Here is a 14,300-nt window from a genome sequence, read left to right as displayed (position 1 = left end):
AGTGTGGACAATGAGTCCCGGTGCAGTGCAGACAGTGAGTCCCAGAGCAGTGAGGACAGTGAGTCCCGGTGCAGTGCGGACAGTGAGTCCCAGAGCAGAGAGGACAGTGAGTCCCGGTGCAATGCGGACAGTGAGTCACGGAGCAGTGCGGACAGTGAGTCACGGAGCAGTGTGGACAATGAGTCCCGGTGCAGTGCAGACAGTGAGTCCTGGAGCAATGTGGACAGAGAGTCCCAGAGCAGGGAGGACAGGGAGTCCCGGAGACGTGTGGACAGTGAGTCCCGGAGCAATGCGGACAGTGAGTCCCGGAGCAGGGTGGATAGTGAGTCCCGGAGCCGTGTGGATACTGAGCCCCGGAGCAGTGTGGACAGTGAGTCCCAGAGCAATGCGGACAGTGAGTCCCGGAGCAGGGTGGATAGTGAGTCCCGGAGCCGTGTGGTAAATGAGCCCCGGAGCCGTGTGGACAGTGAGTCACAGAGCAGGGCGGACAGTGAGTCGAGGAGCAGTGTGGACAGTGAGTCCCGGTACAATGCAGACAGTCAGTCCCGGAACAGTGTGGACAGTGAGTCACAGAGCCGTGTGGACAGTCAGTCCCGGAGCAGTGTGGACAGTGAGTCCCGGAGCCGTGTGGACAGTGTGTCCTGGTGCAGTTTGGACAGTGAGTCCCGGAGAAGTGTGGATTCAGAGTCCCGGAGCAGTGTGGACATTGTGTCACGGACAGTGTGGACAGTGAGTCCTGGAGCAGTGTGGACAGTGAGTCCCAGAGCAGTGTGGATACTGAGTCCCGGAGCAGTGTGGATACTGAGTCCCAGAGCAGTGTGGACAGTATGTCCATGGAGCATAGAAGAATACAGCGCAGTACAGGCCCTTTGGCCCTCGATGTTGCGCCGATCCAAGCCCACCTAACCTACACTAGCCCACTATCCTCCATATGCCTATCCAATGCCCGCTTAAATGCCCATAAAGAGGGAGAGTCCACCACTGCTACTGGCAGGGCATTCCATGAACTTACGACTCGCTGAGTGAAGAACCTACCCCTAACTTCAGTTCCAAATCTACCCCCCCTTAATTTAAAGCTATGCCCCCTTGTAATACCCGACCTCATACGCGGGAAAAGGTTCACACTGTCAACCCTATCTAACCCCCTAATCATCTTGTACACCTCAATCAAGTCACCCCTAAACCTTCTTTTCTCTAATGAAAACAGCCCCAAGTGTCTCAGTCTTTCCTCATACGATCTTCCTTCCATACCAGGCAATATCCTGGTAAACCTCCTCTGCACCCGTTCCAGTGCCTCCACATCCTTCCTATAGTATGGCGACCAAAACTGCACACAATATTCCAGATGCGGCCGCACCAGAGTCTTATACAACTGCATCATGACCTCAGGACTCCGGAACTCAATTCCTCTACCAATAAAAGCCAGTACGCCATATGCCTTCCTCACCGCACTATTTACCTGGGTGGCAACTTTCAGAGATCTGTGTACATGGACACCAAGATCCCTCTGCTCATCCACACTACCAAGTATCCGACCATTAGCCCAGTACCCCATCTTTTTGTTATTCTTCCCAAAGTGAATCACCTCACACTTAGCTACATTGAATTCCATTTGCCACCTTTCTGCCCAGCTCTGCAGCTTCTCTATATCCTGCTGTAACCTGCCACATCCTTCCTCACTGTCAACAACTCCTCCGACTTTCGTATCATCCGCAAACTTGCTCACCCAACCTTCTAACCCCTTTTCCAGGTCATTTATAAAAATGACAAACAGCAATGGTCCCAAAACAGATCCTTGCGGAACACCGCTAGTGACAGCACTCCATGAAGAAACTTTGCCATCAACTACTACCCTCTGTCTTCTTCCATCCAGCCAATTCCTAATCCAAACCTCCAACTCACCCTCAATGCCATATCTCCGTATTTTCTGCAGTAGCCTACCATGGGGAACCTTATCAAACGCCTTACTAAAATCCATATATACCACATCTACCGCTTTCCCCTCATCAACCTCCTTCGTCACCTTTTCAAAGAATTCAATAAGGTTTGTGAGGCACGACCTGCCCTTCACAAAACCATGCTGACTATCCTTGATCACATTATTCCTATCCAGATGTGCATAAATCCTATCCCTTACAATTCTCTCTAAGACTTTGCCCACAACAGAAGTGAGACTCACCGGCCTATAGTTACTAGGGTTATCCCTACTCCCCTTTTTGAACAAGGGAACCACATTTGCTATCCTCCAGTCTTCTGGCACTACTCCTGTAGACAAAGAGGACATAAAAATCAAGGCCAATGGCTCTGCAATCTCCTCCCTTGCTTCCCAGAGAATCCTAGGATAAATGCCATCAGGCCCAGGGGACTTATCTATTTTCACCTTTTCCAGGATTTCCAACACCGCTTCTCTACATACCTCAAAGCCATCCATTCTACTTATTTGTGACTCAGTATTCACATCGACGACAATGCCCTGTTCCTGAGTAAATACTGAAGAAAAGTATTCATTCAGTGTCTCCCCAATCTCTTCCGCCTCCACACGCAACTTCCCACTACTATCCTTGACTGGACCTATTCCTACCCTAGTCATTCTTTTATTCCTAACATACCTATAGAAAGCCTTAGGGTTTTCCCTAATCCTACCGACTAAGGACCTTTCATGTCCCCTCCTTGCTGCTCTTAGCTCTCTCTTCAGCTCCTTCCTGGCTACCCTATAACTCTCAATCGTCCCAATTGAACCTTCACGTCTCATCTTGAGATAGGCCGCCCTCTTCCATTTAACAAGGGATTCCAATTCCTTATTAAACCACGGCTCCCTCGCACGACCCTTTCCTCCCTGCCTGACAGGTACATAGTTGCTCCTTGAACAAGCTCCACATATCATTTACACTCTTGCCTTGGAGTCTACTTTTCCAAGCCACACATCCTAAGTCATGCCTCACCGCATCATAATTTCCCTGACCCCAGCTATAACTCTTGCCCTGTAGTACACACTTATCCCTCTCCATCACGAGAGTAAAAATCACCGAATTATGGTCACTATCCCCAAAGTGCTCACCTACCTCTAATTCTAACACCTGGCCTGGTTCGTTACCCAGAACCAAATCCAGTATGGCCTCACCTCTTGTTGGCCTGTCTACATATTGTGTCAGGAAACTCTCCTGCACACATTGAACAAACACTGACCCATCTAACGAACTTGAGCTATAGCTTTCCCAATCAATATCAGGAAAGTTAAAGTCCCCCATAACAACCACCCTATTACTGTCACTCATCTCCTGAATCACCTTCCCTATCCTTTCTTCAATGATTCTAGGACTATTAGGAGGCCTGTAAAAGACTCCTAACAGGGTGACCTCACCTCTCCTATTCCTAACCTCAGCCCAAACTACCTCAGATGGCAAGTCCTCATCCATCGTCCTTTCCACCACTGTAATACTATCTTTGACAAGCAATGCCACACCTCCCCCTCTTTTACCCCCACCTCTGACCCTACTAAAACATTTAAATCCTGGAACCTGCAACAGCCAATCCTGTCCCTGTTCTAGCCATGTCTCCGTAATAGCCACAACATCGAAGTCCCAGGTACCAACCCACGCTGCAAGTTCACCTACCTTATTTCGTATACTTCTTGCATTGAAGTATACACACTTCAAGCCACTTTCCTGTTTACAGACACCCTCCTTGGAAATTGATGCCATGTTCCTAACCTCCCTACACTCCAGGCCCTGCACCCTGAAGTTACAATCTGGGTTCCCATGCCCCTGCAGAGTTAGTTTAAACCCCCCCCAAGAGCACTAGCAAACCTCCCCCCAAGGATACTGGTGCCCCTCAGGTTCAGGTGTAGACCATTCTGTTTATAGAGGTCCCACCGTCCCCAGAAAGAACCCCAGTTATCCAAAAACCGGAATCCCTCCCTCCTGCACCATCCCTGTAGCCACGCATTTAAGTGTTCTCTTTCCCTATTCCTCGAATCTCTATCACGTGGCACGGGTAACAAACCAGAGACAACAACTCTGTTCGTTCTAACTCTGAGCTTCCAACCTAGCTCCCTGAAAGCCTGTCTAACATCCTCGGCACTCCTCCTACCTATGTCGTTGGTGCCAATATGGACCACGACTTCGGGCTGCTCCCGCCCCCCCTCCAGGACCCGGAAAACACGATCAGAGACATCACGTACCCTTGCACCTGGGAGGCAACATACCAAACGTGAGTCTCTCTCGTTCCCACAAAACCGCCTATCTGTGCCCCTAACTATCGAGTCCCCAATTACTACTGCTCTGCTCTTCTTCACCCTTCCCTTCTGAGTAACGGGGACAGGCTCCGTGCCAGAGACCTGAGCCCCGTTACTTACCCCTGGTAAGTCATCCCCCCCACAAGTATCCAAAACGGTATACTTGTTCTTGAGGGGAACGGCCGCAGGGGGTCCCTGCACTGGCTGCTTCCTCCCAGTCCCCCTCACTGTCACCCATCTATCTGCCATCTTTGGAGTTACTACTTCCCTATAACTCTGATCTATGACCCCCTCTGCCTCCCGAATGATCCGAAGTTCATCCAACTCCAGCTCCAGTTCCCTAACACGGTCTTGGAGGAGCTGGAGATGGGTGCACTTCCTGCAAGTGTAATCGGCAGGGACGTCGATGGCATCCCTCACCTCATACATGTTGCAGGAGGAACATTGCACTGCCTTCACTGCCATCCCTCTAAAGCTAACTTTTATTTAAAAAAAACTGGGTCTAAAGAATACAACAAGCAAAATTCAGCACTTACCTACTTACCACAACAGATGTTATTATTAGGTTAGAGGAGGAGGGCGGGTGGGAGGCACTACCCGTGTAGTGCCTCAGGTTCCTCTCCTTCGCGCTTTTAAAGGGGGAAAAAACCTACCCAGGTAAGCTTACACTAACTGCTTCCGGGTCTCGGCTGCCCCTCTGGTCGTCGTCACTTCCCCCTGGTGCTCCCGCTCTTTCTGTGAAGAGAGAGTGAAAGAGAAAAAAAAAACACCGCTGCCCGCTACCGGTAAGCACTTTTAAAACCAAACGGTCTTACCTTCGCTGCTGCTCGCACTGCTCCTGAGTCCAGGAGCAGTGTGGACAGTGACTCCCGCTGCAATGCGGACAGTGAGTCCCGGAGCAGTGTGGATACTGAGTTCCAGAGCAGTGTGGACACTGAGTCCCGGTGTAGTGCAGACAGTGAGTCCGGGAGCAGTGCGAACAGTGAGTCCTGGAGCAGTGTGGACAGTGAGTCCTGGAGCAGTGTGGACAGTGAGTCCCGGTGCAGTGCAGACAGTGAGTCCTGGAGCAGTGTGGACAGTGAGTCCTGGAGCAGTGTGGACAGTGAGTCCTGGAGCAGTGTGGACACTGAGTCCCGGTGTAGTGCAGACAGTGAGTCCGGGAGCAGTGCGAACAGTGAGTCCTGGAGCAGTGTGGACAGTGAGTCCTGGAGCAGTGTGGACAGTGAGTCCCGGAGCATTGCGGACAGTGAGTCCTGGCACAGTGTGGACAGTGAGTCCCGGAACAATGCAGACAGTGAGTCCCGGAGCAATGCGGACGGTGAGCCCCGGAGCAGGGTGGACATTGAGATCCAGAGCCGTGTGGACAGTGAGTCCCGGTGCAGTGTGAACAGTGAGTCCTGGAGCAGTGTGGACAGTGAGTCCCGGTGCAGTGCAGACAGTGAGTCCTGGAGCAGTGTGGACAGTGAGTCCCGGTGCAGTGCGGACAGTGAGTCCTGGAGCAGTGTGGACAGTGAGTCCCGGTGCAGTGCAGACAGTGAGTCCTGGAGCAGTGTGGACAGTGAGTCCTGGCACAGTGTGGACAGTGAGTCCCGGAACAATGCAGACAGTGAGTCCCGGAGCAATGCGGACGGTGAGCCCCGGAGCAGGGTGGACATTGAGATCCAGAGCCGTGTGGACAGTGAGTCCTGGAGCAGTGCAGACAGTGAGTCCCGGAGCAGTGTGGACAGTGAGTCCTGGAGCAATGCGGACAGGGAGTCCCGGAGCAGGGTGGATAGTGAGTCCTGGAACAGTGTGCACAGTGAGTCCCGGAGCAGTGTGGACAGTGAGTCCCGGTGCAGTGTGAACAGTGAGTCCCGGAGCAGTGTGGACAGTGAGTCCCAGAGCCGTGTGGACAGTGAGTCCTGGTGCAGTGTGAACAGTGGGTCCCGGTGCAGTGGGGACAGTGAGTCCCAGAGCAGTGCGGACAGTGATTCCCAGAGCAGTGTGGACAATACGTCCCGGGGCAGTGTGGACAGTGAGTACCGGAGCATTGTGGTCAGTGAGTCCCGGTGCAGTGCGGACAGTGAGTCCTGGAGCAGTGTGGACTGAGTCCCGGAGCCGTGTGGAGAGTGAGTCCCGGTGCAGTGCAGACAGTGAGTCACGGAGCAGTGCGGACAGTGAGTCACGGAGCAGTGCGGACAGTGAGTCACGGAGCAGTGTGGACAATGAGTCCCGGAGCAGTGCAGACAGTGAGTCCTGGAGCAGTGTGGACAGTGTGTCCTGGTGCAGTTTGGACAGTGAGTCCCGGAGCAGTGTGGACAGTGTGTCCCGGTCAGTGTGTACAGTGAGTCCCAGAGCAGTGTGGACAGTGAGTCCCGGTGCAGTGTGGACAGTGAGTCCTGGAGCAGTGTGGACAGTGAGTCCCGGTGCAGTGCAGACAGTGAGTCCCGGAGCAGGGTGGATAGTGAGTCCCGGAGCAGTGTAGACAGTGAGTCCCGGTGCAGTGTGAACAGTGAGTCCCGGAGCATTGTGGACAGTGAGTCCCGGTGCAGTGCGGACAGTGAGTCCCGGAGCAGTGTGGACTGAGTCCCGGAGCCGTGTGGACAGTGAGTCCCGGAGCCGTGTGGACAGTGAGTCCCAGAGCAGTGTGGATAGTGAGTCCCAGAGCTGGGCAGACAGTCAGTCCCGGAGCAGTGTGGACAGTGAGTCACAGAGCCATGTGGACAGTGAGCCACGGGGCAGTGTGGACAGTGAGACCCCGAGCAGTGTGGACAGTGTGTCCTGGTGCAGTTTGGACAGTGAGTCCCGGAGCAGTGTGGACAGTGTGTCCCGGTCAGTGTGGACAGTGAGTCCCAGAGCAGTGTGGACAGTGAGTCCTGGAGCAGTGTGGACAGTGAGTCCTTGAACAGTGTGGACAGTGAGTCCCGGTGCAGTGCAGACAGTGAGTCCTGGAGCAGTGTGGACAGTGAGTCCCGGAGCAGTGTGGACAGTGAGTCCCAGAGCAGTGTGGACAGTGAGTCCTGGAGCAGTGTGGACAGTGAGTCCCAGTGCAGTGCAGTCAGTGTGTCCTGGAGCAGTGTGGACAGTGAGTCCCGGTGCAGTGCAGACAGTGAGTCCCGGTGCAGTGCAGACAGTGAGTCCCGGAGCAATGCGGACGGTGAGCCCCGGAGAAGGGTGTACATTGAGGTCCAGAGCCGTGTGGACAGTGAGTCCTGGAGCAATGAGGACAGGGAGTCCCGGAGCAGGGTGGATAGTGAGTCCTGGAGCAGTGTGCACAGTGAGTCCCGGAGTAGGGTGGATAGTGAGACCCGGAGACGTGTGGACAGTGAGTCCCGGAGCAATGCGGACAGTGAGTCCCGGAGCAGGGTGGATAGTGAGTCCCGGAGCCGTGTGGACAGTGAGTCCCGGAGCCGTGTGGACAGTGAGTCCCGGAGCCGTGTGGACAGTGAGTCCCAGAGCAGTGTGGACAGTGAGTCCAGGAGCCATGTGGACAGTGAGTCCCGGTGCAGTGTGGGCAGTGAATACCGGAGCAGTGTGGACAGTGAGTCACGGAGCAGTGTGGACAGTGAGTCCTGGAGCAGTGTGGACAATGAGTCCTGGAACAGTGTGGACAGTGAGTCCCAGAGCAGTGCAGACAGTGACTCCCAGTGCAGTGCAGTCAGTGAGTCACGGAGCCGTGCGGACAGTGACTCCCAGTGCAGTGCGGACAGAGAGTCCGTGTGCAGGGTGGACAGTGAGTCCCAGAGCAGTGTAGACAGTGAGTCCCGGTGCAGTGTGAACAGTGAGTCCCGGAGCAATGCGGACTGTGAGTCCCGGAGCAGGGTGGATAGTGAGTCCCGGAGCAGGGTGGATAGTGAGTCCCGGAGCCGTGTGGACAGTGAGTCCCGGAGCCGTGTGGACAGTGAGTCCCAGAGCAGTGTGGATAGTGAGTCCCAGAGCAGGGCAGACAGTCAGTCCCGGTGCAGTGTGGACAGTGAGTCACAGAGCCGTGTGGACAGTGAGCCACGGGGCAGTGTGGACAGTGAGACCCCGAGCAGTGTGGACAGTGTGTCCTGGTGCAGTTTGGACAGTGAGTCCCAGAGCAGGGAGGACAGTGAGTCCCGGTGCAGTGCGGACAGTGAGTCCCAGTGCAGTGCAGACAGTGAGTCCTGGAGCAGTGTGGACAGTGAGTCCCGGTGCAGTGCAGACAGTGAGTCCCGGTGCAGTGCAGACAGTGAGTCCCGGAGCAATGCGGACGGTGAGCCCCGAAGAAGGGTGTACATTGAGGTCGGAGCCGTGTGGACAGTGAGTCCTGGAGAAGTGCAGACAGTGAGTCCCGGAGCAGTGTGGACAGTGAGTCCTGGAGCAATGCGGACAGGGAGTCCCGGAGCAGGGTGGATAGTGAGTCCTGGAGCCGTGTGGACAGTGAGTCCCGGAGCCGTGTGGACAGTGAGTCCCGGAGCCGTGTGCACAGTGAGTCCCAGAGTAGGGTGGATAGTGAGACCCGGAGACGTGTGGACAGTGAGTTCCGGAGCAATGCGGACAGTGAGTCCCGGAGCAGGGTGGATAGTGAGTCCCGGAGCCGTGTGGACAGTGAGTCCCGGAGCCGTGTGGACAGTGAGTCCCAGAGCAGTGTGGACAGTGAGTCCCAGAGCAGTGTGGACAGTGAGTCCAGGAGCCATGTGGACAGTGAGTCCCGGTGCAGTGTGGGCAGTGAATACCGGAGCAGTGTGGACAGTGAGTCACGGAGCAGTGTGGACAGTGAGTCCTGGAGCAGTGTGGACAGTGAGTCCCAGAGCAGTGCAGACAGTGACTCCCAGTGCAGTGCAGTCAGTGAGTCAAGGAGCCGTGCGGACAGTGACTCCCAGTGCAGTGCGGACAGAGAGTCCGTGTGCAGGGTGGACAGTGAGTCCCAGAGCAGTGTAGACAGTGAGTCCCGGTGCAGTGTGAACAGTGAGTCCCGGAGCATTGTGGACAGTGAGTCCCGGTGCAGTGCGGACAGTGAGTCCCGGAGCAGTGTGGACTGAGTCCCGGAGCCGTGTGGAGAGTGAGTCCCGGTGCAGTGCGGACAGTGAGTCCCGGAGCAGTGTATACAGTGCGTCCCGGAGCAGTGTGGACAGTGTGTCCCGGTGCAGTGCCGACAGTGAGTCCCGGAGCAGTGCCGGCACTGAGTCCCAGAGCAGGTTGGACAGTGAGTCCCGGAGCCGTGTGGACAGTGAGTCCCAGAACAGTGTGGACAGTGAGTCCCGGAGCCGTGTGGAGAGTGAGTCCCGGAGCCGTGTGGAGAGTGAGTCCCGGTGCAGTGCGGACAGTGAGTCCCAGAGCAGGGAGGACAGTGAGTCCCGGTGCAGTGCGGACAGTGAGTCCCAGTGCAGTGCAGACAGTGAGTCCTGGAGCAGTGTGGACAGTGAGTCCCGGTGCAGTGCAGACAGTGAGTCCCGGTGCAGTGCAGACAGTGAGTCCCGGAGCAATGCGGACGGTGAGCCCCGAAGAAGGGTGTACATTGAGGTCGGAGCCGTGTGGACAGTGAGTCCTGGAGAAGTGCAGACAGTGAGTCCCGGAGCAGTGTGGACAGTGAGTCCTGGAGCAATGCGGACAGGGAGTCCCGGAGCAGGGTGGATAGTGAGTCCTGGAGCAGTGTGCACAGTGAGTCCCAGAGTAGGGTGGATAGTGAGACCCGGAGACGTGTGGACAGTGAGTTCCGGAGCAATGCGGACAGTGAGTCCCGGAGCAGGGTGGATAGTGAGTCCCGGAGCCGTGTGGACAGTGAGTCCCGGAGCCGTGTGGACAGTGAGTCCCAGAGCAGTGTGGACAGTGAGTCCCAGAGCAGTGTGGACAGTGAGTCCAGGAGCCATGTGGACAGTGAGTCCCGGTGCAGTGTGGGCAGTGAATACCGGAGCAGTGTGGACAGTGAGTCACGGAGCAGTGTGGACAGTGAGTCCTGGAGCAGTGTGGACAGTGAGTCCCAGAGCAGTGCAGACAGTGACTCCCAGTGCAGTGCAGTCAGTGAGTCAAGGAGCCGTGCGGACAGTGACTCCCAGTGCAGTGCGGACAGAGAGTCCGTGTGCAGGGTGGACAGTGAGTCCCAGAGCAGTGTAGACAGTGAGTCCCGGTGCAGTGTGAACAGTGAGTCCCGGAGCATTGTGGACAGTGAGTCCCGGTGCAGTGCGGACAGTGAGTCCCGGAGCAGTGTGGACTGAGTCCCGGAGCCGTGTGGAGAGTGAGTCCCGGTGCAGTGCGGACAGTGAGTCCCGGAGCAGTGTATACAGTGCGTCCCGGAGCAGTGTGGACAGTGTGTCCCGGTGCAGTGCCGACAGTGAGTCCCGGAGCAGTGCCGGCACTGAGTCCCAGAGCAGGTTGGACAGTGAGTCCCGGAGCCGTGTGGACAGTGAGTCCCAGAACAGTGTGGACAGTGAGTCCCGGAGCCGTGTGGAGAGTGAGTCCCGGAGCCGTGTGGAGAGTGAGTCCCGGTGCAGTGCGGACAGTGAGTCCCAGAGCAGGGAGGACAGTGAGTCCCGGTGCAGTGCGGACAGTGAGTCACGGAGCAGTGTGGACAATGAGTACCGGTGCAGTGCAGACAGTGAGTCCTGGAGCAATGTGGACAGAGAGTCCCAGAGCAGGGAGGACAGGGAGTCCCGGAGACGTGTGGACAGTGAGTCCCGGAGCAATGCGGACAGTGAGTCCCGGAGCAGGGTGGATAGTGAGTCCTGGAGCCGTGTGGATACTGAGCCCCGGAGCAGTGTGGACAGTGAGTCCCAGAGCAATGCGGACAGTGAGTCCCGGAGCAGGGTGGATAGTGAGTCCCGGAGCCGTGTGGATACTAACCCCGGAGCAGTGTGGACAGTGAGTACCGGAGCAATGCGGACAGTCAGTCCCGGAGCAGGGTGGATAGTGAGTCCCGGAGCCGTGTGGTAAATGAGCCCCGGAGCCGTGTGGACAGTGAGTCCCAGAGCAGTGTGGATAGTGAGTCACAGAGCAGGGTGGACAGTGAGTCGAGGAGCAGTGTGGACAGTGAGTCGAGGAGCAGTGTGGACAGTGAGTCGAGGAGCAGTGTGGACAGTGAGTCCCGGTACAATGCAGACAGTCAGTCCCGGAACAGTGTGGACAGTGAGTCACAGAGCCGTGTGGACAGTGAGTCACGGGGCAGTGTGGACAGTGAGACCCCGAGCAGAGTGGACAGTGAGTCCCGGTGCAGTGTGGACAGTGAGTCCTGGTGCAGTTTGGACAGTGAGTCCCGGAGAAGTGTGGATTCTGAGTCCCGGTGCAGTGTGGACAGTGAGTCCCGAAGCCGTGTGGACAGTGAGTCCCAGAGCAGTGAGGACAGTGAGTCCCGGAGCCGTGTGGACAGTGTGTCCCGGACAGTGTGGACAGTGAGTCCTGGAGCAGTGTGAACAGTGAGTCCCGGAGTAGTGTGGACAGTGAGTCCCAGAGCAGTGTGGATACTGAGTCCTGGAGCAGTGTGGACAGTGAGTCCCGGAGCCGTGTGGACAGTGAGTCCCAGAGCCGTGTGGACAGTGAGTCCTGGAGCATTGTGGACAGTGAGTCCCGGTGCAGTGTGAACAGTGAGTCCCGGAGCATTGTGGACAGTGAGTCCCGGTGCAGTGCGGACAGTGAGTCCCGGAGCAGTGTGGACAGTGAGTCCCGGAGCCGTGTGGAGAGTGAGTCCCGGAGCCGTGTGGACAGTGAGTCCCGGTGCAGTGCGGACAGTGAGTCACGGAGCAGTGTGGACAATGAGTCCCGGTGCAGTGCAGACAGTGAGTCCTGGAGCAATGTGGACAGAGAGTCCCAGAGCAGGGAGGACAGGGAGTCCCGGAGACGTGTGGACAGTGAGTCCCGGAGCAATGCGGACAGTGAGTCCCGGAGCAGGGTGGATAGTGAGTCCCGGAGCCGTGTGGATACTGAGCCCCGGAGCAGTGTGGACAGTGAGTCCCAGAGCAATGCGGACAGTGAGTCCCGGAGCAGGGTGGATAGTGAGTCCCGGAGCCGTGTGGATACTAACCCCGGAGCAGTGTGGACAGTGAGTCCCGGAACAATGCGGACAGTCAGTCCCGGAGCAGGGTGGATAGTGAGTCCCGGAGCCGTGTGGTAAATGAGCCCCGGAGCCGTGTGGACAGTGAGTCCCAGAGCAGTGTGGATAGTGAGTCACAGAGCAGGGTGGACAGTGAGTCGAGGAGCAGTGTGGACAGTGAGTCGAGGAGCAGTGTGGACAGTGAGTCCCGGTACAATGCAGACAGTCAGTCCCGGAACAGTGTGGACAGTGAGTCACAGAGCCGTGTGGACAGTGAGTCCCAGAGCAGTGAGGACAGTGAGTCCCGGAGCCGTGTGGACAGTGTGTCCCGGACTGTGTGGACAGTGAGTCCTGGAGCAGTGTGAACAGTGAGTCCCGGAGTAGTGTGGACAGTGAGTCCCAGAGCAGTGTGAACAGTGAGTCCCGAAGCCGTGTGGACAGTGAGTCCCAGAGCAGTGAGGACAGTGAGTCCCGGAGCCGTGTGGACAGTGTGTCCCGGACAGTGTGGACAGTGAGTCCTGGAGCAGTGTGAACAGTGAGTCCCGGAGTAGTGTGGACAGTGAGTCCTGGAGCAGTGTGAACAGTGAGTCCCGAAGCCGTGTGGACAGTGAGTCCCAGAGCAGTGAGGACAGTGAGTCCCAGAGCAGTGTGGACAGTGAGTCCTGGAGCAGTGTGGACAGTGAGTCCTTGAACAGTGTGGACAGTGAGTCCCGGTGCAGTGCAGACAGTGAGTCCTGGAGCAGTGTGGACAGTGAGTCCCGGAGCAGTGTGGACAGTGAGTCCCAGAGCAGTGTGGACAGTGAGTCCCGGTGCAGTGTGGACAGTGAGTCCTGGAGCAGTGTGGACAGTGAGTCCCAGTGCAGTGCAGACAGTGAGTCCTGGAGCAGTGTGGACAGTGAGTCCCGGTGCAGTGCAGACAGTGAGTCCCGGTGCAGTGCAGACAGTGAGTCCCGGAGCAATGCGGACGGTGAGCCCCGGAGAAGGGTGTACATTGAGGTCGGAGCCGTGTGGACAGTGAGTCCTGGAGAAGTGCAGACAGTGAGTCCCGGAGCAGTGTGGACAGTGAGTCCTGGAGCAATGCGGACAGGGAGTCCCGGAGCAGGGTGGATAGTGAGTCCTGGAGCAGTGTGCACAGTGAGTCCCGGAGTAGGGTGGATAGTGAGACCCGGAGACGTGTGGACAGTGAGTTCCGGAGCAATGCGGACAGTGAGTCCCGGAGCAGGGTGGATAGTGAGTCCCGGAGCCGTGTGGACAGTGAGTCCCGGAGCCGTGTGGACAGTGAGTCCCAGAGCAGTGTGGACAGTGAGTCCCAGAGCAGTGTGGACAGTGAGTCCAGGAGCCATGTGGACAGTGAGTCCCGGTGCAGTGTGGGCAGTGAATACCGGAGCAGTGTGGACAGTGAGTCACGGAGCAGTGTGGACAGTGAGTCCTGGAGCAGTGTGGACAGTGAGTCCCAGAGCAGTGCAGACAGTGACTCCCAGTGCAGTGCAGTCAGTGAGTCAAGGAGCCGTGCGGACAGTGACTCCCAGTGCAGTGCGGACAGAGAGTCCGTGTGCAGGGTGGACAGTGAGTCCCAGAGCAGTGTAGACAGTGAGTCCCGGTGCAGTGTGAACAGTGAGTCCCGGAGCATTGTGGACAGTGAGTCCCGGTGCAGTGCGGACAGTGAGTCCCGGAGCAGTGTGGACTGAGTCCCGGAGCCGTGTGGAGAGTGAGTCCCGGTGCAGTGCGGACAGTGAGTCCCGGAGCAGTGTATACAGTGAGTCCCGGAGCAGTGTGGACAGTGTGTCCCGGTGCAGTGCCGACAGTGAGTCCCGGAGCAGTGCCGTCACTGAGTCCCAGAGCAGGTTGGACAGTGAGTCCCGGAGCCGTGTGGACAGTGAGTCCCAGAACAGTGAGGACAGTGAGTCCCGGAGCCGTGTGGACAGTGAGTCCCGGTGCAGTGCGGACAGTGAGTCCAGGAGCAGTGTGGACAGTGAGTCCCGGAGCCGTGTGGAGAGTGAGTCCCGGAGCCGTGTGGAGAGTGAGTCCCGGTGCAGTGCGGACAGTGAGTCCCAGAGCAGGGAGGAAAGTGAGTCCCGGTGCAGTGCGGATAGTGAGTCA

Source organism: Chiloscyllium plagiosum, unplaced genomic scaffold (assembly GCF_037043375.1).
Source record: "Chiloscyllium plagiosum isolate Xiang-an unplaced genomic scaffold, Cpla_swu_hap1 HiC_scaffold_32, whole genome shotgun sequence".
In the NCBI taxonomy this organism is placed as follows: Eukaryota; Metazoa; Chordata; class Chondrichthyes; order Orectolobiformes; family Hemiscylliidae; genus Chiloscyllium; species Chiloscyllium plagiosum.
Note: the sequence above shows the minus strand (reverse complement) of the source record.